This window comes from Chiloscyllium plagiosum, chromosome 9 (assembly GCF_004010195.1).
Source record: "Chiloscyllium plagiosum isolate BGI_BamShark_2017 chromosome 9, ASM401019v2, whole genome shotgun sequence".
NCBI classification, from domain to species: Eukaryota; Metazoa; Chordata; class Chondrichthyes; order Orectolobiformes; family Hemiscylliidae; genus Chiloscyllium; species Chiloscyllium plagiosum.
In genome coordinates, this window is record NC_057718.1 from 37,150,699 (window position 1) to 37,177,002 (window position 26,304).

General features: G+C 40.9%; 1 long non-coding RNA gene across 1 annotated transcript; it reads right to left on the reverse strand.

Annotated features, from left to right (window-relative positions):
- Positions 1–1,261: 1,261 nt before the first annotated feature.
- Positions 1,262–24,618, reverse strand: LOC122552780. The gene is made up of 4 exons (XR_006312497.1): positions 24,510–24,618; positions 23,644–23,717; positions 5,201–5,264; positions 1,262–1,338 (listed from the first exon to the last, which is right to left on the reverse strand). It is a non-coding gene; the product is annotated as an uncharacterized LOC122552780 (long non-coding RNA).
- Between the last annotated feature and the right edge of the window lie 1,686 nt (positions 24,619–26,304).

Below are 26,304 nucleotides of genomic sequence, written 5' to 3' on the forward strand. Positions count from 1 at the left end.
TCAATATCAATTGTTTGTAGCGTTTGCCTGTTTTCATTTAACAGTCAAAGGTAATGCACACTAGTCACGTAGCTGTGGTCTAAGATTGAGGGATATTTTTGATTACAGCATGGGATTCAGGGAAAGACAGTTGTTTGGCTGGTTTATTGTTTGCAAGTGTCAATTTTAAAATTTCGTTCATAGAAGATCACAGCCAAACTATAATGAAGCTAAGGATGTTAATGCGCTGAGAGGACTAGCCCCCCCAAGCTTAATTCACTAAAGGAAGTGAATCATAAAAACAAAGGTCCCATTTGAATTCCTGGTCATTTGTTTGATCTCAGATAGAGTGATAGTCGAAGTCTTACAATCGCCCTTATTGCACTTGAACCTGAAGGGGAACTCACATAAGGTTCCACTGGATTTGTTACCCACTTACCCCTGGTGGAAGGAGTGCCTGTTCCACCAGAACATATTGCTGTGGTGAAACAGGCTATCTATCCATACTCATTTGTGCCAAGAATGCTTTGCCTTATGGCTAACATTCCATATGTGTGAATTCACATGAGTTGACCTCCAAACACTGTGCACTCTGTTATATATAAATTGTTCTCAGTACATTGCTCAGGAAGTGCTGTGAGAACACTCCGTTCACATTGTTGGGATTATGTATGCCTACAGTATTGAAATGGCTACTTGTACATCAGGAGGAAGGAATCTTTGGTGAGAGTGGGTGGGGGTTGGGGGGAATGCACGTGCTGGGGCAAGGGTTACTGGTAAAGCAGAGGATGCCACCTCATTAAAATTCTTTCAGAGACTTAAGCTCACAACAGTGAAGAGATAACAATCCCATGGATCTACCATAAACATCTGCATCATTTGTTCTAATTTTAAAAATTTAAACAAGCTAGAAATTCCATTGCAGATCCATTAATTACAGGCATTGAGTAGCATCTTGATGGGTGCGGCCAATAATTAGAGGCTGTTATTCACCATGCGGTGGCTTACTTTGTGCAGCCACACCACAATATACTTCTGCGAAGGGTCCAGAATGACGGCAAGTTTGGCAATCACATTCCTGAGTGGTATCAGTGAGTTGAAAATGTGTTGCTGGAAAAGCGCAGCAAGTCAAGCAGCATCCAAGGAACAGGAGAATCGACGTTTCGGGCATGAGCCCTTCTTCAGGAAGTGAGTGTAGGTTAGAGTTTTCGTTTGGAGAAAGGACACTTCAGCATTAATCATAAGCCATGGTGGGATATATTCTCCTCTTGGGTGTGAGGGTCCTGACAGGAGTCTTGATCTGCTTGGTACCACTTGCTTTTCTGTTTCTTCCAAATATGAAGTGAGGGGGAGTTCCCGCTGGAGAATCAATTAATGAAAAGAACAAAAACAGGATGTTAATTTACAATAATGTTGATAAAGACTGAAAGTAAGAGAAAATAAACAAAGAAAAAGAACAACTTGACTATTTTGATTTCTCTATTCTGTCCGCCATCTAACAAAAATTAATGAGAACTTATCACGAGACCATGATTTGTTTCTAATAATCATCATGTGCAGGACATCCACATTTCCAAGCAGCATTTGATAAATCTCTCTTCTGCTTTATGCTGCTGGTCCCATTCCCAGAAACCCTGTAATAATGTAAAGTGAGTGGATGGTCAATGGAATCAGGTACATTGACTGAATGGATTGTTGGAAGTACACAATCCCAGCTCGGAACTCCAAGCTGGAAGAAAGCTCCAGTCCACATGGACTCCGGAATCTGCAGTCCTCACTTTCTCCTAGAAAGCTCCAGTTGCCTGAGTAGCAATCTTGACCAATAGCACAGTGTTTGAGTTTCAATTCTCCCTAATTGATGTCTTTCACAAGACACCAATGTTTATTGCAGAGTTCTCAACAGAACAGTCTAATTAAGAATGAAATGCGCAAGATAAAGGCCAACCAATCTGTCAGCATGCTAGCAGACCAAGAGAGAACGTGCTGAGAAAGTTTCCTTGAGGGGAAACTGGTTTTCTCTAGAATCAGTATGTTAATGAATTGTACTGGTAAACTTAGCATTGCAATGAAACCTTGTGTCTTTCCAAAGCAAAGGATTCAGTCTTCCTCTTTGCATGTGGCAGCTGGTTCATTGTCAGTATTGTGATGGTGCAGCTGAACAATCTGCGACATGACTTGACAACTTTTATATTGAATGGCCTGATCAATAAAGGCAAGTATTCCATATGCCTTCCTTATCACCTTATCCACTTATGTTGCCACTTTTAGGGAATTATGGACCTGCATTCCAAGGTCCCTCTGTAAATATCAGTGCTCCGAAGGGTCCCGTCATTTACTGTGTACAATCTCTTACATTTGACATTCAAATTGCATCAACTCACATTTGTCTGGTGCTGATAATGCCATGCTATATTTGTGGCCACTGCTGATGCCTTATCCAGTTGTCATTCTTTATGAGTGAGTCTACAGTGAGCAGATTACTTAATTATGGCGGGGTCTTTACAGGATTGATATTAGGCGATATTTACTCTTACAGGAGAGACTACATCTCAGTGCCTACATTTAAAAATATGAGCACCCCATTTTAGAGAGAGATGTGATTTTTCTTTCTCTCAGAGTGTTGTTTATCCAGTAACTTACTTCCCCAGAGAGCTATAAACTACTCCCACAAATACTTTCTTATCTTTGCAATTTCTTATGTCTATCCAAAATGATTCAACATCTTGATCTTCTGAAGTGAGGTAATCTCTGATTACTGTGAAAGGGCTTTCAATACTTAGTCCCAAAGTTGGTCACTTTGCAACCATGTCCCTGAAGTTGCTATCAGGTCATATATATTCATTTCTATTGATTCTGTTATTTCATCTATTTTGTTATGAACATTACACAGATTCATATACAGAGCCTTTAATTCTGCCTTCTTACCATTCTTACAAACTCTGGCCTTTACTTTTCCTGTTATCTTAAATTCATAAGTTCTTTCCTTTCATGACACACTCTGCTTCTCATTATTCACATTGATTCCCAGTTCTCTGTTGCCTTGTTCTTTTTCTTTCATTTATCAAATTTCCTCTCCCATGTTCCTTGTCCTTCCAGCAGCCTACCATTTAGTAGATAAACTATCTCACTACCATAGATACATAACTCAATGGAACACAGGTCCTGACATGGTTAACATGAAGACCATCTCAGACGTACAGATCTTGCTTTCCCTGGCACTGGTACCAGTGAGTTTTGGTACCTGGCAGCATTAGCATCCAGCTCAGATTCATGAATGTGGCAGCAGGAGCGAGTTTGGACCCAGTACGAGACCCGACGGCATTGGCAATGGTTGCATTGGTGAGGTGGGCCCAAAGTGGACTCGTGGTGGTGGTGGAGTGAAGTTTGGGCCAGTGTGGTACACAGTGCATTGGTGGCATCTGCATTGGCATGGTCAAGCAAGGATTCATAGCGACGAGGGTGTTGGTGGAGGTGAGATGGCGCTGAAGAATGACAACTTTCAATCCAGCAACAGCGCAGCAAAGGGGACATGTGCCTGGCCACTACACCCATGGCCCATGGCAGAATACTTAACATGAAGACTGTAAAGTTGAACACTTTTTCTTTATTGTTTTATTTTTCTACTATTATATTCTATGCTTTGGTTTATTTTCCCGTGTTTTAAGATGACGCCGGAGAGTGGTGACACTTTTCACTGTAATTTGTCACGTGACAATAAATAATCAAATTTTTTTTTTAAAGTGCCTAATGAATCAAAACCTATTTCACCCATCCCAGCCTTTAAGCCACATATTCACCTCTCTGATCTTATCTGCCCTGCACCAGTTCTGACATGGTTTAGATTGTAATTCAAAGATCATCACCCACATGATGCTGTTCTCCTTTGAAATATGTCGTGGGATCCTTTACATCCGCCTGAGAAGAGAAACATTCACCCAAACAGGAAGCAAAGGCAGGAATCTGCTCATGGAGCTGATGCCTCCATATACCATTCTGCTTATTCACAAGTGATAAGTCACCAGGAATTGGTTCAGCTTCTACATCAAAGGTTAAATCCACTTATTAGCATCATCCATGTGGACAGTGGCAAGAACTAGGTCAGAATAAAATCTGTAGCTGCATCTGTTTGGATCACTGATTTATCCACCTTCAGATGATCCATTCCAAGGCCAAGTGGTACCAATTTCCAGTCCTCAGAGTGCTGAGAAAAATCATAGACAATTCTTTTTAACTCAGTGACCAGTCCAACTTCCTATCAACACACTCAAAAACTTATCATTACTCTTTTTATTTATTGGCTCTGTGTGTGTCCACTGCTTGGATTTTCTTTCCAGTTGACTTGAAGATATTGTAATCAGTACATGTAGACATTCTGGCAAGTACAAAGGGAACAACTGCACAGCCAGTTCTTGTTTATACAAGGAAGAGACTGAAGATGATGGCTTGGAAAAAACAATCAGTAAATATGATATTATTTATGGAAATGGATTAAGAGCACACTATTACTTGAATGCCTTACCATTAAACCATATTTAAAAAATGCAAACTATTTTAGAAAACTTTATAAATGGATTAGAAGTTAAACATCAGATTGCCTTTAGTGGATTCACTGAATTTTAGACATTGAGTGTTTTTTAATGACCTTTCATCCATCCTTATAAACATTGGGGACATGGATGCTGCAGTGTGTTAGATATTTACCTTTCACCTCTTGTGGCTTGGATTCCCATTCAAGGCTGTGAGAATTCTTTATGAAGTGAGTTTAGGCAGGCTCAATCCAGGGTCTGACCTATGACACCAAACTATTCATATTTGGCAATAATTGACAATCTCACTGAATGTAGTCACTGGTCATTTGGGAACCCTTGGATTGTTATGGAGTTCTGATTTTTCACTGCATCAATGTGAAGAGTCGACTGGGTTGGAAAGCCAAGAAATGCCCTTGGTTTGGTTGTAAGGCCCATGTAATTTTAATTCCCTATTTTCAGTACCATATATCAGAGTGGACTCCTGTCTCAAGTGTTTTGCCTATCAAGAAGTTGCCGCATGGGATTTAAGGGAGGGTTCCCAGCTCTTGGGTAAATGCTGAGACAGTCAGCCAATGGGGATCTTTATCAGAAGAGAGACAAAGATGATGCAATAATTTTTTATCAGCACCAGAAGGCATTCATTTTCTTTCACCTTTTCAGGAATCAAAGCAATAAGGATTTTACTACCTTACCAGAACCTCTTCCAGCTGGCATTGGCAAAAAGACTGTCCAATCTCCGTTGTAACTGTCACGTTCCTGTTAATTTAAAAATAATTCTTTGGAAACATGAAATGAAAAATGGTCCATTGCCAATTGCTGGCATCGCACACTTTGTTCAAGTTTAAAAACCTAATAAAGAATAGTGACGGTCAATTTCTGACCAATACACCTTAAACTGCTAACAAATCTTTCTCTGAAAAGAATGAGGTCTAGTTGATTGAATGAGGTATCATTACTGTGCAGATACCATTCTGAAGATTTAAAGGAAGTAGGAGAGTATCAGAGGGATTCTTTCCAATTGAGATTGCTATAGCTGTCATTCCATAAAATGAAAGATATTTGTTTCTCGCCTAATGCATTTCAAGAGATGAACAGAAGCACATTAAACATAGACAGTATTTCTCAGATTGCTATATCTAATCTGTGAAAACAGCTTTGCTAAAATGGAACATTTTCCATTCTCCAGAGCTTGACGATCGTAGAATTTACAAACTAATTTTTCCAAATTATTATCAAAATAGATTAATTCCAACCTTTTCAATGATTGTATTCACCAATAAAACATTGACTTGCCATCTCGAGTCTTCGAATTTAAATTTCATAAATAAAATAAATTGTTCAATTGTCTAGATAGTCCTTACATTAGATTAGATTAGATTCCCTACAGTGTGGAAACAGGCCCTTCAGCCCAACCAGTCATTACCCACCCTCCAAAGAGTAACCCACCCAGACCCATTTCCCTCTGACTAATGCATCTAATACTATGGGCAATTTAGCATGGCCAATTCACCTGACCTGCACATCTTTGGACTGTGGGAGGAAACTGGAGCACCCGGAGGAAACCCACGCAGACACAGGGAAAATGTGCAAACTCCACACAGACAGTCACCCAAGGCTGGAATCGAACCTGGGACCCTGATGCTGTGAGGCAGCAGTAACAATTCATTTTCTTATAAATCAAGTATAAATCAAGGATAAAGAAGTCTGATAAAAATGTATCTCGTTTTTACTGGATTATAAGTGTGATGAAGACCCATAAATCACAAGTTATGTAAATCATGTTTATCCTTAAGTTTCAAGGATTTTCTCATTGTACAAGAATGTCCATAATGTACCCTCATATGACAGCAATGACATTCTGTTTGTTCTAGTGAACACTGAACATTGTTTGACGCAGGGCTTAATACATTTTGTTCATACTGTACTGCTGAGCATTAAGTGATAATTCACTTGACAATTATTTCCATTTTGCACTTGGCTAAACATGCACACATTCTCTCATCAAATGCACAGGCACAAAAGCATGACGAATGAGGCAAAGAATGGAATTATTTTGATTTTTGTTCTAACTCCTTTAACCATTTGTCCAACAAGAAGTATTTGTTTGTTTGTTTTTTAATAACAGATACTGTGCCTTTGAACAGCTAAGGTAATACATGTTGGAGTCTGTCATTTGTCCATCAACATTTCCCTTATTGTCTCATCTGAAGGGAAGCTATGTTGAAGTGACATATTGGATTGAATTTGCTCTATGGTCATCACTGAAGACATGACCAGAGGGGGATCTTGCTCCCCACTGCAGAGACAGGAATCTGGAGGTACTGATTAGATTAGATTAGATTCCCCTACAGTGTAGAAACAAGCCCTTCGGCCCAATAGGTTCATACCTACCCTCCGAAGAGTAACCCACCCAGACCCTATATTTATCCCTGACTAATGCACCTAACTATGGGCAATTTAACTTGGCTAATTCACCTGACCTGCACATCTTTGGACTAAGAGAGGAAACTGGAGCACCCGAAGCAAACCCACGTAGACACTGGGAGAGTGTGCAAACTCCACACAGACAGTCACCTGAGGCAGGAATTCAACCTGGGACCCTGGTGCTGTGAGGCAGCAGTGCTAACCGCTGAGCCACTATGCCACCCCCTCCGCCTGATGGAGGGGTGGGAAAGAGAGGTCCATCATTTTTTCCTGTTGACCAACAAAGGAGTTCACGTAACCATAACAGGCCCGCCTGCACTGGGATGATAGTCCAGGTCACTTCTGTTTCAGAGATAAATAAGAACACCCAGTGTTTGAGTGTTCCTATCTGGCTATAGCCTAAACCCCACACTCCAACGATATGGATTCCCGGACTCTGATGGATCCATGTGCCTGAATGTTTGGCCAATCCTTGGGCTGGATTATTGATTAACTTCTAGCAGACTGAAATAAACTCTCCATGTCTGATGGAGTCCCACCCTATTAAGGGCTATTCTCTTTTGACCATTCAGATATGGCCATTTGGTTAAGCAAGCTGATAACACTTGCTGTAGGTGTGACATTGACATAGCATGGTGTTATATAGCCAGATGTCTATCCCATTGACAGTTCAGTGTTCAGAACTATGATGAGCTGCTGGTCTTTTCCACTGGGTGAAAAAGCAATTCAAGTCACAAAGGCTGGCAGCTTCTGAGTAATTACAAAGTAAGTGATCACTAAGAAAGTAAGCCACAAGCCATAAGCTACATACTGTGTAGATGTACAAGATGCACATGGTCCTCTGGCCAAAGCAACTTGGCAGAAACATACGAGTCGTAAGTGTCGTTGAGCTCCAGAAGGGCTCAAATGGTTTGTGAGTTATGCCGAAAATTGCCATGATGAGGCTGGTGGCTTGGCAATGCCCACTTGAAGGAGGGCAGTGTCTGACCTGGAGAAGTAAGCGGCAAACTACTGCCACCAGGAGACTGCTCTGACTACCATGTCAGGAAGTGACACTGTCTGGGTTCTCAGGGATGGAAAGGAGAATCGAGAGCTATATACAAATGAGATGCAAATGTATATCAATAAGGGAGTCATCGTTCACCAGTAAGATTCAAAGTAAGATTTAAACCTTAAAGGGTCGATTGAAAATGCTTTTCCAGTTTGATTTATTTTAATTTTTGTAATATTTTCCCAATTTACTTGCAGTTGCCCACACCGCTCAAGGGAGCAGATGGTACTGCCCATTGGAATGAATATTATCACAGTAACCATGTTCTTTATATCCCTGTGTCCTTCCAGCTCTAAATCTGCTTCTTTTCTATCTGCACAAATCATGATGGCTAGACAAGTAACTTGATGATAAAATAATGACAAATTGTGATTTCTCAGCTCTCTGTCATCATAGTCATGTAACAATCAGTGTTCTTCTGTATCAGGCACTCTTGTTTTTCCTAATGTGCAAATTTGATCATAGAATCATAGAGATGTACAGCATGGAAACTGACCCTTCGGTCCAACTCATATATGCCGATCAGATATCCCAACCTAATCTAGTCCCAGTTTCCAGCATTTGTCCCATATCCCTCTAAACCCTTCCTATTCATATACCCATCCAGATGCCTTTTAAATGTTGCAATTGTACTGGCCTCCACCACTTCCTCTGACAGCTCATTCCATTCACACACCACCCTCTCTGTAAAACATTGGTGCTTAGGTCCCTTTTATATCTTTTCCCTCTCAGCTTAAACCAATCCCCTCTAGCTTTGGACTGCCCTACCCTGGGAAAAAGACCTTGTTTATTCACTCTATCCATGTCCCTCATGGTTTTATAAACCTCTATAAGGTCACCCTTCAGCCTTCGTTCCAGAGAAAACAGCCCTAGTCTATTCAACTTCTCCCTATAGCTCAAACCTTCCAACCCTGGCAACATCCTTGACTCTTTTCTGCACCCTTGCAAGTTTAACAACATCCTTCCTATAGGAGGAAGACCAGAGTTGAATGCAGTATTCCAAAAGTGACCTAACCAATGTCCTGTACAGCCGCAACATGACATCCCAACTCCTATACTCAATGGTCTGACCGGTAAAGGCAAGAGTACTAAATGCTTTCTTCACTACCCTGTCTAGCTGTGACTCCATCTTCAAGGAACTATGAACCCACACCCCAAGGTCTCTTTATTCAGCAACATTCCCCACCATTAGTATATAAGTTTTGCCCTGATTTTCCCTACCAAAATGCAACACCTAATACTTATTTAAATTAAATTCCATCTGCCACTCCTTGGCCCATCCGCCCATCTGATCAAGGTCCCGTTGTACTCTGATATTGCCCTCTTCACTGTCCACTAAATTAACATTGGTGATTAAGAGGATATAGTTCCACTTCTGGTTTATATTTTAGTTGTTAATCAGTTTTTCTAAATGCTTTATTTATCATAAACAGATTTTTTTTGAGCATACGTTTGCATTGAAGAAGCTCGGTGAAAGAGTCTTCTATTCTGAAATGGAGAGTACGAGAGAATCATTTGGCCATTTTAGTAGCGTCATTCACACTTTTATATTAAGGGATGATGAGCTACACAATAATTGCTGTTTTTATTCTTTCATGGGATGTTGGAGTATCTGGCTCAGCCAATATTAATTGTCCATCCCAAATCATCCACAGGCTGTAAAGAATCATCGACATTGCTGTGGGCCTGGAGTCACATGTAGGCCAGACCAGGTAAGGATAGCAGATTTCCTTCCCTGAAGGACATTAGTGATCCAGATGGGTTTATTTTAATGACAATCGACAGTGGTTACATGGTTACCATTACTCAAACCTTTTATTCCAGAACTCATTCTTAACTTCAAATTTCACCAAAACTGCTGTTTTGAAATTTGGAGTTATGTCCCCAGAGCATTAACCTGGGTTTCTGGATTACTTGCTTAATGACATTACCACTGCTCCACCCCGTCCCCTGGTGCTCAGGGCATTCGTCCCATCACAGTCATAATAGTCCCAGCAGGAAGTCCTGAGCTGTACAGGCAGTGCACACATTGTTTGGGATAGTCAGGTTGGATTGACAAGGCCCTTTAGGAAATGAACCGTCATGTGAGCTCTGACCTGAAAGTGTTTTAGCTGCTACTGTTGCCTGACTGTGTGTGAGGGCAAGTTTTATATAACTGGAGATTTATGATCAGCAGTAAAGCTCACAAAAAGCTAATCACTTGTGCCAAAGGTTGCATTCTTATTGAGTGAACATGGGTGGAAACACTGAATCCTCTCCATATCCTTGATTTGGCAATAATACTAATTTGGGTCTGTTTCATCACACTTCTAGTTTTAGGGATTGTCCTTTGCATTTTTTTTGTTGAAAAGTAAGTTCCTGGTTTTAAAAATCCCTCACAATTGAACAGCAAAGGAGTAGAATGTTGAGCCATTTGTCAACCTTAACAAGCTGCAGCGAATTGTACCACTTCTGTCCATCTCTGCGTGATAGCAGCAGGTTTCCTCATAACACTTGGCCCCGTTTTGTTCAGGTTAGCAAATGCTCTGACCTCTATATTCATCTTCTGCTGAGAACAGGCATGGAGGGTCAAACCCACTGCCTCATCCATAGCTGCTGCAGACGTTTACTTCTTTTCATCCTTTTCCCATTCTAGAGTGCTGCAGCTTACCAGTCCCACAAGCTACTTCGGTTACAAGAAGACCTGGGACTGAACTTGCTGTGGTTAGCAATCCTAATCTTTCTTGCTTCATCTCTGGGCTTTCTCTGAACAGTTACTTGAAGTTTACATATTTTTTGAGAGTACATTTGTGTCCAATTTTGCTGTTGGCCTGGCTGTTGGAAATCTGCACCACATCTCAAAGCATATGGAAATGTGTATTATGAAACATCACTTATTGTAAGTGAGAAAAGCCGTAGGCTGCCCTTGACAGTTATCGGCCTGGGCCCAATACCAGGAGTGAGGTGATGTGTTTAAATGTTGGCTAAAGAGTTCCTCTATGCTGGCTTTCTATTTTAAAATGGAATTTTTTCCATCATTAATAATGATGCAGTTACTTAGTTTCTTCACTCATAATTTGGCTTATCCTGAACTGACAGGCATAAATTAAACACCAGGGAGGGAAGGTCTAACCCCAAGGACAGGGGGAAAAAAGGCAGGGAAAGCATTTTAAAATCTGAACCTGACACCAATCCACCCATCTGCACTAAAAGTGGAGAAGGAAGGGGAGATGGAGTGAGGGAGTACTGGAGGGGAATGGGAAGGAGTTGGGAGAGGGAAGGAAGGGGATAAGTGCAGACAGCCAACATGTTCTCGAGAGGTAGTCAGCCACCAAATACTTTTAAGGAGACCGGATACTTTCATTTGAACAAGGTGTTTGATTTTAACTCATTGGGACAAGTTCGCCACTCCTTCGAGATCTCAGCTGCTAATGGAATCGAGAAGGATAGAAACAAGATCTTTGTGCCATTCTTGCCCTGTATGTGGGTCAGCAGAAGCAGGAGTGGGTTCTGGCCCAGCAAACTAGTCTGCACACAATCAGAGAATCTTCAAGATCCCCCAGCAGATTACTGCCCAAATCTCTGACATGTCGGACTTACCTGACATCCAGCCCCCAGTTGCTTTCCACCATTATAGAAAAGTGGCCTGGCAATCTGCCTCACTCTCAGGCAGGAAGTGTGTTGACAAGACAGAAATCGTATTTCTGAAGGGCATCCCGGAGAGCCACACTTCTGGGTTTCTCCTCAAAAATTGAGGCGGAGCATTCTTTCTGAGCAAAATGATGGCAGCCCAGCACTTTATCCTTAAATAGGATAATTATTTCACTTAAGGTGCTAACACATTTGCCAAGATTCTCCTCTCCATACTGAACGGTGGATGGTTGGGTGACTCTGAACATCTTGCTGGTTGGGGTCACAGCAGCAACCCCGAAAGCAGACCCAAACCTGAGAATTTACAACGCGATGCAGTCAGAATGCATTATGCTGAGTGCAAAGTGCCCTTTTGGTCAGAGGGATACTGTCCATATCAAGATTGAACAAGGATAAGGAAATGGTGTCTAAAGGGTAGGACACATGCACTCTAAAAGGTGTCCTCTTACCTAAAAAAAAAAGGAGTTTTGAAGATCTTCAGCTCTTGCCCCAGGTACAGCAAAGCACTGCATTACCACCTGGAATGTTGGGAGCAGTCCGAAGGCAAGAGAATTGGATGATGTTCTGGGTTTTGTATCTCTTGTCAAAATCTGAATACTTAGGCAGAGTAAGCATTCTTGGAGTCTATTCTCAAAAGAACAAGGGAAGGAAAATCCATACTGAAGTAGCCAGGTATTGGTGGCAGGCATCACTAAACTCACCACTTCTGTAATGATTGGGGGATAGGAAACAGGAGGAAAATCCAGATGATGTACTTGAGCGTTTGTTAGCAGCTCCTCATTACTTTGGCCAAACAGTAACAGTCAGGCCTAGAAATGTCTGAAAGGATGTTCACAGAGTGCAACCAAGTCCCTTGACACTTATCAGTGGATTCTACTGATACTGCTGAAGTTATGGGAGAAGGCTTGTTGAGTCTGTGTAGATTTTTATGCCTTGAATGTCAGCTTGCTATTTGGGAAGGAAGGCATCACAGCCCAAACTACATCCTGCCCAAATCAGAATTACACATTCTAATTTTACAATGTGACTGACCAGGCAGAAATCAGGAATATTGTTTTACTTCCTGCTAGCTGAGGCACTCTGAGCCTACCCATAGTACCCCCAGCATCGTTCCAACTGAGATTAGCTAACATATCACATCTCGCACATCGATGTGGTTCGTTCTAGCCAACAAGGCTTAGTATGCAAGATAGGGTAATCTAGTAATTTATGTGCATGTGCTCACAGAGGTAATGATGTTCACAATTGATTTCAAAGCTGTGTCATTAGGTTCCCAGTTAATCGACTTTTTTTTAGCATTCTGATATCATTGAAGTTGGTCTTTGCATTAATGAGTTAATGTCTTTGAAACTATCCTGCTAATTTCTCTTACAGTTCACCTTTAGCCAAGACATTTGGAAATGCATTCCAGGATATTTTTATAGATCTGCCCAAGGAAAGGAGAAAAGAAAAGAACAAGGGCATAATTTTATGGGATCAATGATTTCAGTGACCTCAAGGACAAAATTATACCCCTCATGGGAGCTACAGAGGTCTGGAGCTGAGGCTCTGGTATGAGAATGTGCCATTTGTCACTTCTGACAAAGCACTTGCTCAAAAGCCATGTGCAACATGTCAAAACTGGGTCACTCAGCTCATCAGCATTTGGAAAACTGTTTTACATCTTAAAGCCTTCACTCCCCCAGAATTGTTGATCACTAAGACATGATTAATCTTTTCATTTTTATCTGGCTATAATTATATATAAAGCTTGTACTGATTTGAAAAGAGACATTGAGTAATCTCTTTGTTTAATTGAAAAGCAGATTCACATATGAATTATCCTTTGTTTGGATAAACTGAAAGTTCTTGTTAATTATACAAATTATATATTATCTTCAACAGCATAACACATTCCAATTTATGCAAAGGTGATGATAAGGCTTGTATCCATTAAAGAATCTTTGCTAATGCTTTTTCTCACTGTCCCTGTTGGCAATAATCTCTACTGGAATATTTTTATTTGTTGCTTGTGGTATTTATGTATTTTAACATTGTACAAATCCTCTGCTGGCAGCAAGAAGTTATTGCAGTTTCTCACAAACTATCATTCAAAGCTCCAAGTAAAATGACAATTCTCCTGCTCCCTTATGCTTGCAGTCAGACGAACAGTATGCCTAGATGAGCAACTATCCTTTAAATGTGTTTAGAGCTGTGAATCATTTGGGATGCCAATTGCATCCTTTTATCAACAACCTGGCCTGCAATATGCAGGCATCTGGATCTGGAGTGGAGTGTATCGAATGGCCTTTCCCAGCAGTCTGGAGACAGAGAGTGGAATGCAAATCAGATTTAGTCCTAACTCTGCCTCCAGTGGGAAAATTGTGAGCTCCAATCAATATTTTGAAATTTGAAGGAGTCCCTCAGTGAAGCAAAATGTTTTGTTTGGCACAGCTCTTATTCTTCATAATCTCAGTGATGCAGCAGGAACACCTACAAAGTTTTATGTTTTGAAGTATTGATATGTGTTGGGTCTGGTTAAAGAGGTGGATGGAGAATTGGTACTCTGGGAGAGCAGTCTCCTAATTGATGCATGGCGTTGACCTACTGAGTTGTGCTCTTCCTGTGTATTCATGCATTGAACTCTGGCTTTCATTGCATCAGTTGGCACAGCCTGCTTCCCCCCAGCCTCCTTTCACATTGGCCTGTTTGAGTTTTTAAATACAATGATCACTTTCTGCACAATCACATTGCAGTGTCTCCTGCATCCCCCATTTTATTTTGTTTTCTTCTCGCGATCTATGCAGATCTTTGCTGCTTTCCTTGCTACTGCTCTACCTCAGCAATATTTCCATGGTCAGCAAATCCTTCGCAAGCTTTACCTTGGGAAAAGATCTCACACTTGCCAAAAAAAAGCCAAAATGGTGGTCCAGTCACAGCTGGATTCATCCAGAGATTTATTGCAATGAAGGTAGGATCTCTTTAAATAGTGTTCACCACCTACTCAAGGGCAATTAGAGATGGGCATTAAATTCTGGCCTTACCTGTGAAACCTACTTCTCATGAATGAACATGGGCATGTTGACTGTTCCTGTTGTGAGATGATGGGCAGGTTAAGGAGGCTTGGTGCTGAAAGCAATTCTATAAAAGATACCAAATTCTGATGCAGGAGTATTTATTAAAATACTTAAATTTAGCCTGCGTTTATTTTATGTAGCTATTAGGGAATCTTACAAAGCCTTCAAACCAACATGGCATCTGATGCATTGCCAGTCCAATTCCACCTTGGAACATTGGGCTGCAGTGTAAAAATTTGTGGTTTCCATTTTGGATCTGGGAAACATATAAAACACAGAACAATTTTTACTTGAACTGTTGGCACTGAAAAATGTTTAGACAAACGAATGAAATGATCCTTTCATTCCTGCATGCCCAGAAACATTGGTAAATAAGTAAGATAACTAAGCAATCTGATGGTTCCTGTGCTGCAGGGTCAGGGTATGTTGTCCATGAAAGGAAGGCAGTATCCTTCACTCATGGAGAATAAGCCAATATTCTGAAGCTTTGCTTTCCAGAACAGCTCGGTGCTGTTGCTTTGGTACCAGGAATAAAGGTTTAAATACAAGATCTGTGTTTTACAGTTTAAATTAGAAGAAGTCATATTCACAAATAAAACTCGTGAAAATGTGATGGCTGCAGATGATCTCACATTACAAGCTGCTGAGCTTGGTCACAGGATCATTTATCTTCCAGGTCTCCCCTCAAAGCCTTCTTTCTTTTTAACAACAGCCAAAAGGCCTCTGTACCACATCACCACTGGGAACTATATTTCTGGTCTGACAGCGAACTTCACATTCACTCAGCATTCCAGAGAAAGGGCTTCACAATGAAAATCGTCCTTCCAAGCAAAGGGGATATAACCATATTTTCATCAAGCAGGTAACTGTATCTATTAGATTAGAACTCCACAAGGCCATGTGCAGTTGTGACCGATTGGAAATTTGAGCTGCTCAGCTGACATTCTATAGGTATCACCTGTGAGACATAAAATAATTTTTTTTGGCAAAGCCCTTCGTTGGGGCCCTCATGCTATGCAGAAGTAGTGTCCCTACCCCTGGACCAAGAGACCCAGGTTCAAGTCCTGCCTACTCCAGCTGCAATCATTAGCAAACATCACCAGGTCTGGCCTTATTATTGGGAAGGCTATTGATGAAGCAACTGAGGAGGGTTGGACCTAGAGCACTACTCTGAGGAATTCCTGCAGTGATCTCCTGAGGATGGCCCTCGAGCAAGCTGCCCAATCCTGTCGAAGATAAATGGGAAGAGTGCAGCACCCTTAATCTGTGAGTTTTGCTTCTCATTTAGACAGCTAATTGACTTCTACCAGAGCCAATGTAGCTGTCAATTCCCCTCCCAAACTGGGGGATGTAGGCTGGGCAAGCAGCATGGGCAGCATGGACCACAATGTAGAGGATCCTGCAAACATAAGGCAGGCAGCCACTACAGATGTACTCAACATTAGTGTGCCTGCCATTACCACAGTAATGAGATGCTTTTAGATTATTTCCCCTACAGTGTGGAAACAGGCCCTTCGGCCCAACAAATCCACACCGACCCTCCGAAGTTTAACCCACCCAGACCCATTTCCCTCTGACTAGTGCACCTAATACTCTGGGCAATTTAGCTTGGCCAATTCACCTGACCTGCACCTCTTTTGGAGCACCCGGTGGAAACCAATGCAGACACAGGGAGAAAGTGCAAACTCCAAACAGCCTGAGGCTAGAATCGAATCAGGGTTCCTGGCGCTGTGAGGCAGCAGTGCTACCCACTGAGATGCCCTGCAAGCTTTAGTAAGATCAATACTGGAGGATATCGTACAGGTGCAATCTCTATGCAGCAACCTTGCTGCAAACCTGACGTCTATTATGGTGTAAGGAAAGGATTAGGCTTGGAAATGGAGTTTGTTTGACTAGTTTTAGGTTGCTTTTCTATTGGTGTCAGTGCGGCATTGTGCCCTGAATTCCCAACATGCAGGCCTCGCTCACCTGGTTGTAATCCTAATGTAAACCTGGTAGAGAGGCTAACACCGCAACCGGAGAAAATATTTGTCTTTTATTTCCCTTTATGAAAATGGTCTGAGTTGTACAACATATTTGAAATGTACACCAGATGGTTTGGATCTGAAACATAAAACACTTTAATATTAGTCTTAAATTGGGACTTTGGGAACTTTAGACTATGAATGATGAGTGGTCCTTTGTACTTAACACCATCATCAACATAAGGTGACTCATGGACTCTGGGCTTTTAACAGTCAGAAGATTATATAATATATTAGGAAGGTGCTGAAAAATGTGTCTTTCATTTCGGGCATAAGCCCTTCTTCAGGATTCCGAAACATCGATTCTCCTGCTCCTTGGATGCTGCCTGACCTGCTGCGCTTTTCCAGCAACACATTTTTCAGCTCTGATCTCCAGCATTTGCAGTCCTCACTTTCTCCTATTAGGAAGGTACCTGGCTCAATGTCCAGTGTGCGCTGAATTTTTTAAAAACTCAACTAAGTCAATAAATTGGTATCAAATTTATTCTCCCGTTATTCTATAGATCTACCTATGGCAGCAAGAATCTGGTTGGTATAAATCATCGCAAACATTATATTAATGTAGGAAGAGCATCTTGATGGAATGGGATATTCATTCACTGTCTAAACAGAAATGTTGCTGGTGACAAATACACACAAAAATGAACTGGAACATCTCCTCTAGGCCAGCTCCATTGTTTGGAGTTGCTGGCCTTTTTGGATCTTGCTCTTTCCTCAAATCAGAGATTTCTGATATATGGAAAGTATATCTTCACACAAAATGCACCTTCACCAAGTTTTCTACCTCCAAAATATCACTAAAATCACAAAAAGAGCAAGTATGCTGATTAACTGATTCAGTTCCTCCAGGTTGTTGGATCTGCCCACAGTGTAAACACAACCGATCCAATAGGAACAATCACAGGCACTAGGTCATGTTCTGTGTGCAGTGGCACCTGTCATCCTTGGGCCTCTATCCTGTGGAAGCTGGGGAACTTTGTCCTCTTCTGTGCAAAGCAGATCTTCAACTTCTCCATCATTGTAAATGCTCATTTTAAAAAAATATTATTGAACATTGTGTGACTGCAAAATAATAGATTGAAATTTAAAAGTAGTTTGGATGTAAACATGCCCAACCTTATTTCCAATGTATTGCCTGGAAATGATAAAGGTCAAATTTGACTACCTAAATTTATGGACCAGAAATATTTAATTATCTAAAGTTAAAGGGTAATGCTGCAGACTATAAAGCTGTCTTTGAGAATCCTTACAAGTATAGTTAAAAAGTGTTATGCCACTTATAATGAGTGTTTATGGGCTCTCAGCTGGTGAGAACACCATAAACAATCCATGTTGTATCAAAGGCCATTGTATATTGTGACTGTTCTAGTGTACACTGGGGAAGTAATGACATTGTTGTGAAGTCAGCAGCCAAGTGGTTAAAGTGTAGTGTAAAATTTCTGTTGTAAGTTATGAAGTCTGCAGCATAAACAGAAGTGATTTCAGTGTGATAGTTTGTTTATACTGAGCTGGTCAGGTTTTCCAGCTCAGGAGCAGATTATGATGTGCTGACATATTCTGCCTGAAGGGCTGATATTCCTCAGTCACAAACTGAGGATAATTAATGTGCATCTGGGTTCACATTATAAACAAACCCAATGTTTATAGAACAACCTAACGGTCCTTTCAAGTAATGGCTAAGATCCAGAACAGTGTTTAACTGTTAAGACATTTATGCTAAAGGTTTACGAAAACATGTCTGCAAACATGAATTATAAAAACATCACCTCAAAGATGCCAAAAAAGACATTTTAACAGAAGGCACCAAAATTAGTTTTCAATTTGTTGTAATTATGATGCTGTGGGATACTTTTTGGAATGTGTTTATTTTTTCCTTTTATGTTTCATCTCCTCTCTTCACCACTTGTAATTTGCACTCAGTTAAATTACATCTGCTGTTTTCACCATACACACTGTGATACATTGGGTGATTGCACGTAACTAGAGACAGTTCTATCTATTTCTGTATGTTGCATATGTATTGAGCAGAATAGGAAAGAGCAGAATGTTTATTCTTACACATGACTGGAATGATAAATAAAACCAGACCATGACGGAGCACTGCAATGATAAATAAAACCAAGCCAAGAAGGAGCAATTTTGTTTGCCAAGATTTTTAAGAACACTGTCCTTTCGCCTCTCAAAACTGTTTCACCTCTCATAACTGGTTTCAAACCCTGGGACACAAAGGTGTCCCTTAATGTCAATGATGGCTCTTTAAGGTTCTGAAAGAAGTAACTGCACTGAGTATGGGTAACAGCTGATTCCCTATGGAGAGAATATACTCTCAAAATGTGCACTTAACAAAAATTGAGCAAGTAAAAAAAAGATTGTGACATTTAAAGTTGAAGAAGATACCCCAGCATTTCATTACATCTAATAAAGGTTCAGTCTATTTCCTGCATAATTCAATCCCAGCCGCACTTCATGTGCTGAAATGTGGATAAAAATAGGCAGTTAGATAGGATGGACAGTTTGTGGTGTACACATTTTATCAAGATTGAAATGGTGGCATTAATAGATGTGTCCAAATCGCCTATCTTTTGGAATTAATTGGTACCTAAGTGCAAGGTTGCTTCAATGTATTACTGGTGCCCCTAATTATGTCAGAATGTTGTGAGTATAAGTCCCATTCCAGGTATGAGTATAAGAATGCAGGCAGACACTCCAGCGCAGTAATACAAGGTATTTTTCCAGATGATTACTCCTGCTACTTTTTGACAGTTGCCCCTTTACCAACATCAGGTACTAGGTGAGGCTTTTTTGAGGTAGATTGCTGCCACCTATCCTCCATTGTCTTTTTTTTGCCTTGGGCTTACCTAATGGTTAGTGAGAAACAATATAGCACTGTAGATTATCTACAGAGGAGATATTGCCCTTAGATAACAAGAAAGTTTATTTCATGATAGCAATAAGGCATTTGGTCAATCATAATTATTAGGGCCTTAAGAAATTGTTGCCGATACAAGATCATGGATCACATGACAGCCTGTCTTATAATGCAGAGCCACCTCACACACTGTTCATTTGGAATGATCCAAGTAACTCCTAACCCTTGGTCCCTCCAGGCTGGGTAAGTCTATCTGTGGTTAACCTCCTCCACCTGCTTTAAGTCCTGAATCCCCAGGCTGTGACTTCCTTCAACTGTTTAACCATCCACAAGTGTGAAGCAATGCAGAAGTTGTGATAAATGATGAGTGCATATGTGTGTGAAAAAGTTGTGGGGTGAGATATTGGAAATCAAAAAGACACAAAGCGTAAGCTTAGGAGGGACTTGCAAATATACAAGTCCTCACAGTACCACACAAATGCTGATAACTACAAATACCTGCAGGAGAGAACAGCTTTAAGTGCAGCTTTAGACACTGGTCAATTGGTTTGTGAAACCAGTCTTGTTTTTACCAAAGTAACTAAAGTCACATCTGGTTAGCAGTGACAATTTAAATACTTCACTAGGCACCCACCCCATTTTAGTATTTTCAACTGTGAGCTAAGTCAGGTGAGAGTTGGCGTGACTCTTGGTGGATGTTAGTTGGACAGGGGGTGGCAAGGTGATGTCTACTCACCTTTTAAGTTTCCACCGACCCATTGGGTTACAATTAGCATCCTGGTTTCTGAATAACTGAACCTCTATATAATTTAAATTTAGCTGGGGAAAAATAAATACTAATCCTAATGGCAAATCTCGCCCGAATTCAGGTACAGTTGTAGTTTAGTATTGGTTTCACTAACAAAACAAAAGTATTGCAGACAACTTCTGCAAAATGCTTGAACTAATCCTGCGATACTGTGTTGCGACTTCTGCTTTCCATTAGGTTAAACACAATCGTTGAATGCCACATCCCACACTGCAGCAAGGTTGGCAACCTTCACACCCGTATTAAGTAACAAAGGAAGCTTTCGTTTAACGTAATGTTCTTGGCTCTGCTTATCACTGTGGCTCACAGCAGCCAGGTTTTATATTGTGACGTGGCTCTGAATACTTTGCAACCAGGAATTCGAGAAGTGTTTCTTTCTTATTGTGTTCTTGGAAGCATCTCCCCTGCATTTGTAACAATGAACGTTTGGCTTCCCCTGCCTGACACATCACCATAAAAATCACACAAATGAAAGGATCAACATGCTGTTCCTTTCTGAGAAATGAATAAACACATTGACACAGTCCAAATATTGGAACAACAGCTACCATGTGTTGGAACAGATTGTTGCTTCTGCTGTGTTGGCCATTCTGAAAAGCTGCCTTTCTGGGAATTGTCTTGCACCAGTAAATTGTTAATCATCTCGAAAGCCTCTTTGATGGCATTATTTATGGGTGGATTACTGGGTCATCACGTTATCCCCTCCTCATTTTACTGATCTTGCTTATCACTGCTATATCTCATTGGAATTTTTTTTTCAAAATGTTGGTTTTGAATCTGGTAAATAAAGAGCAAAACTCATTGACTCTGCCTCCAGTGAGCAGCTATGTTTGTTCATAGTTTCCTGATTTCTTCCTGTTAGGCTTGGCTCATTTGGTAGCAGTCCTAAATTTAGTGTTAGAAGGGTTAGAATTCAACTTCCACTTCAGAATTTGAACACGAGATGGTCTGACCCTTCAGTGTAGTACTGGGAGAGAGCTCGTTTGACAATGTAGTAGTCAGTTTGAGACCCTAGCTATATGTGGATGTTAAAGAGCACTTGACATTATATCCGTGCTCTTCCAGCGGCACCCTTAGTCAAAAGCAGATTAACCAGACAATAATTTCAATTGTGCTTGGGAAATCATATTAGCATCAAATAGCTTGCTATGGCTGTCAATTGTTTAGATTAGATTAGATTCCCTACAGTGTGGAAACAGGCCCTTTGGCCCAACCAGTCCACACCGACCCTCCAAAGAGTAACCCACCCACACCATTTCCCTCCGACTAATGCAGCTAACACTGTGGGCAATTTAGCATGGCCAATTCACCTGACCTCCACCTCCTTGTAACTGTGGGAGGAAACCGGAGTACCTGGAGGAAACCCATGCAGACACGGGGAGAATGTGCAAACTCCACACAGAGTCGCCCGAGGCTGGAATCGAACCTGGAAGCCTGGTGCTGTGAGACAGCAGTGCTAACCACTGAGCCACCAATTCTTAGTTAGAGACTAAAAAACTGCAGATGCTGGAATCCAAGATAGACAAGCAGGAGGCTGGAATAACACAGCAAAGCAGGCAGCATCAGGAGGTGGAGTAGTCAATGTTTCGGGTGTAATCCTTCTTCAGGACTGGGGGTGGGTGTAATGTGAGCTGCAGTCTAACCATGATGCATTGATACAAGAGAGTGATTTATCAATCATCTTTGATGTTATTAAGAGTTAATGTATTGTTAAATGCCATTTGTCAGGTACATCAAAAGCAAAAGGAAACCTTAGGTAGAATTCGGACTGCATGGTGCCTGTTTTAGGTGAGTAAAACGTGTGGACTAATGGCCAATTTAAATGCCAATGTCGTGTACTTACAGAGCACTTGAAAAGTATCTGATCTGATATAGGGCAGTTTTTCAGGTTAATGGGCAGAAGACACATTAGTCAAGGTTTTCATGTGGATTGCCAGGACCTTTTGAAAATGGCAGATACGACCCGGATCCAGGAGTCCTGCCCCATTTTTCTATCAGATTCTATTTTTACCAAGGGTAAAAGGAACAATGTGTAGAATGGCTTTCAAATGAGGGAAATCTGAACTCAGCAGAAACATTTGAACTCAGTGCTGAAGCATACCATTTCAGCTGCAATAACTGCTTTAGTGTCAAAATTGGAACTGAGAATTCTTTAGAAGGTTCATAGATCAGATAGGCAAATAAAGTAGGTAGAGCTCAGAAGCTGTCAAGTTATTTAAATGACAATTTGGAAAATAAAATGGCATGCCTCCAACTATAATGCCAAAAAAGGTTTGCTGTATCAATTTCAATAGTTATTTGTTGATGTAACCCTAAGTGCTATATTAATATCATTATTAACAGTTCACTACTTTCCATAAACCTATCGTTATTACAGTGGGGTGAGAGTCACAAGTTCACAGTTTGTTTCACAGGTCAAAGAGATTATTGAGAAATTAGCTGTCTTTGGTGTGGGATCATGAACATAAATGCATGTGTTTTTTATTAGTACATGAGAAGTTGTTTGGTCACACAAAATTAGAGTATTTCTGATACAAACTATAGTTTGCCAATGCTTTTCTTGCACTCTTCAGGACAATTCACAAGAATACTAATTCAAGCAGAAAACCACATTTATGCTGTCTGAAAGGACACTGCTAATTAGTTACCTAATAAACTCTAGTAGAGATGTTATCATGGAGAGCGTGCCAGTTAACAATGATAGACAGTTTACAACCAGGCTTTATTGAAATCAACTTGGGCTTCCAAAATTCAAAACATAATGTCTAATATTGGATGTGATTTTCTCAATGGGATAACACTCTATGGATAATCCTGGTAGAAGCTACAGCATCCCGAATTTTTGGGAACAGAACAAAACATGGACATGCACTACTCATGTCTCAACTCAATGAAATGAGTGATAGCCATTCACTGGTTTATTACTCAAAGTAATGTCTTGACCAATCAGAGCTGAAAATGTGTTGCTGGAAAAGCGCAGCAGGTCAGGCAGCATCCAGGGAACAGGAGAATCGACGTTTCGGGCATAAGCCCTTCTTCAGGACGGGCTTATGCCCGAAACGTCGATTCTCCTGTTCCCTGGATGCTGCCTGACCTGCTGCGCTTTTCCAGCAACACATTTTCAGCTCTGATCTCCAGCATCTGCAGACCTCACTTTCTCCTTGACCAATCAGAGTCAAACTGCCTGGTTTAAAACTTAAAAAAACCCTAACAGTTAACTATTATTGTTAAGTGGTGCATTCACCATGGTAATGCCAATCAGAATCTACTTACCAGCCAGTCAGCACTCTCCTCTCGTATGGTATAATTGTTGGTTATCCCCTCAAACTGCTATTCTTGAAAATTGCCTTGAAAAGTGCAAAAACAAAAAGCTTTAACAGAATGTGTCTTTTTTCAGCAATACCTGATTGGTTTTAAATGTTTTGAATGAACTTTCAGGAATGGGACATGCTTATAGAGAGAACTTGGCTTTATGTAGATCTTTATAGAAGTTTATTTTATTTCATTTCAGCATTTCATCTCTGTGAATACTGGGTGAGTTAGCATGGAAGGTGCAAGAGCAAACAAAGATGGAGTTAGCATGGATTGATACTAAGTTAGCATTGGGACTTGAAGGGGTTACAGAAATGATTGATGTAGAAAGTATGAGGTGCCCATAGGGTGGGTGGACATTATCATGGGGAGCAGGTGGAGAGGTAAGGGGGTGTGAGAGCTATGGGCTAGAAATGTATTAAAATGAAAACGTTAGTGCAAATTCCCAAGAACCAAGGCAAGCCTTTTAAACAGGTGACCTCAGCACTCCTGCGGCCACTTCCAATCTGCATCTTTGGGGAAAGGGAGAGGGATTGAGGGTGGGGTTGGGAAGGGGGCTGGGGGGGAGATGGTGGTAAGTGCGTCTGATTGCATTCTGCACACATTTCCCTAACCCTTAACCACCAGTCTATCCATCCATCAACAGAGAAACAAAAATCATGCCAATCGGGGCATAGTTTTTCCAATGCAAGGGCACTGAGTCAGGAGATTTCCTGACATGAGCTAACTATACATTACATTGAGCCAAGAGGAGCATTAAGGACCTTTGAGTCTCCAGTGCTCCAACCATCCTTCCTGATGTTCCATCATCCTCTCCCATGAGTTACCTTTGGGCTGCTGTTGGAATCCATTTCTTCCAATTGATATTGTTCCAGTGGAGGTATGATAGTCAAGCAGCAGCTCACCAATAAATATTGATGAGTCCTGAGGTCCTATGTTAGGTTGGCCTCACGTCTTCTAATTCGGACATGCATTGTAGCCATATCACCACCTTCATGCTCAAAACTCATCATCAGTCAGCTTATACCTCCTTGTCTGTTTGCTCACTTATCCCAGTATATGATAACTGTCTCCACTGTAAAGAGCAGGGATAAATCCTGATTAAAGTTTAAAGTCTAGCAACCTCTAGCAAATAACACTCTCTGATTTATAAAAATTCAAACATCACATGTGCACGTCACTGGCAAAGCCATCATTTCTTGTTCATTCCTAACTGACCTAGAAGAGGTGATGATGACACACTGCGTTGAGCTGCTGTAGTCTGTGTAGTTAAAGATGTCTGTATTGGTCAGGTGTTCCAGAATTTTGACCCAACAACAGTGGAGGAGCAGAGGTACATTTCTGAATCATGATGGTACTTGCGTTGAGAATTTTGGAAGTGTTGGTGTTCCCATACAGGTGCCTCTGAAACCCTATCAGGGGGTTAACATTACAGGTTTGAATGGTACTGTTTTAGAGAACATATAGCAGATACAAGCAACCAACACTGAAAAGCGTAAATATTGAAGGTGCAAGCATATAGGTTGCCAATCAAGCAGGCAAATAACTTCTGGATAGTGTTGAGCATCTTCAGTGTTGAAGCTTCACTCTTCCAGGCCAGTGAATATACCACAATTACGTTATATCTCAGAGATACGTCATAATTTCTCTCTTTCATATATTCTTCGTCATTTCTTTTTGCTTTTTCTTTCAACTGCTACTGATAATTGAGTTTCTGAGTAAGGGAATATGCCCTGGAACATGTGGGATAGGAAGTAATATTTCCTAATTTCCCGAGGAGACATAACTAGTTCCTCTCCTGGAAAACTACTGGCCTTTCTGCTTCCTCCGCAGTGCCATCAGACAATGGCGTGATCCTCAATGCTCCCAACTACGAGAGAGTTCAGTGCGAAAGAAGTAAAGATAAAAATATTCCTCGGCAAAGTTCCAATGTCTTGGCAGGTGCAGAGCCTGTGGCCTCCTGAGTGGCTCATGTTCCTGCTTTGCCTGCAGGCTCGAGATTTGAACTTTGCTCCAACTGCTCAAACTCCAAAATCCTTGCTCTGCCTTTCCCAACAGAGTTTTCAGATGCGTTCCAAAGTCGGAACTCACAGTACTTGTCTTTCAGTGCTCTGTATTCAATTTTCAGCAGGGTGTTGAGTTTCACAGCATTACTCTCTTAAAGCAAAGAAGAAATATGAAAGAAAAAGCGTAGAGAAAAAGATTGTGACACTTGGACATTTTTTCAACATCACATCATTGTTATCTTTGAGATAGTGCCAGTCACAGCACACGCAGATGAAAGCAACGTAATAAGAATCATCCATTTGATTAATATACAAGCAAAACTGAGCATGTATATTTATTCCCAAGAGAGAACTTATCTTTTACATATATTATTTATAAAGGTATCGTTAATACATCATCAGCACCATCATCACCTATACACCATTCATATTGATATCTATATAAACATTACAGCTTTCTTTATGTGACTCTATAAATCATACACTGGATTCTGTTAATATCTAAAATGTTTAACTTTTTTATGGTAGATACAAAAAACCCACCTGCAAAAGTAAGACTGTAAATGGATTAGAATGGTAGTTGGACTTTAATATGTAAATCATAGAATCCCTATAG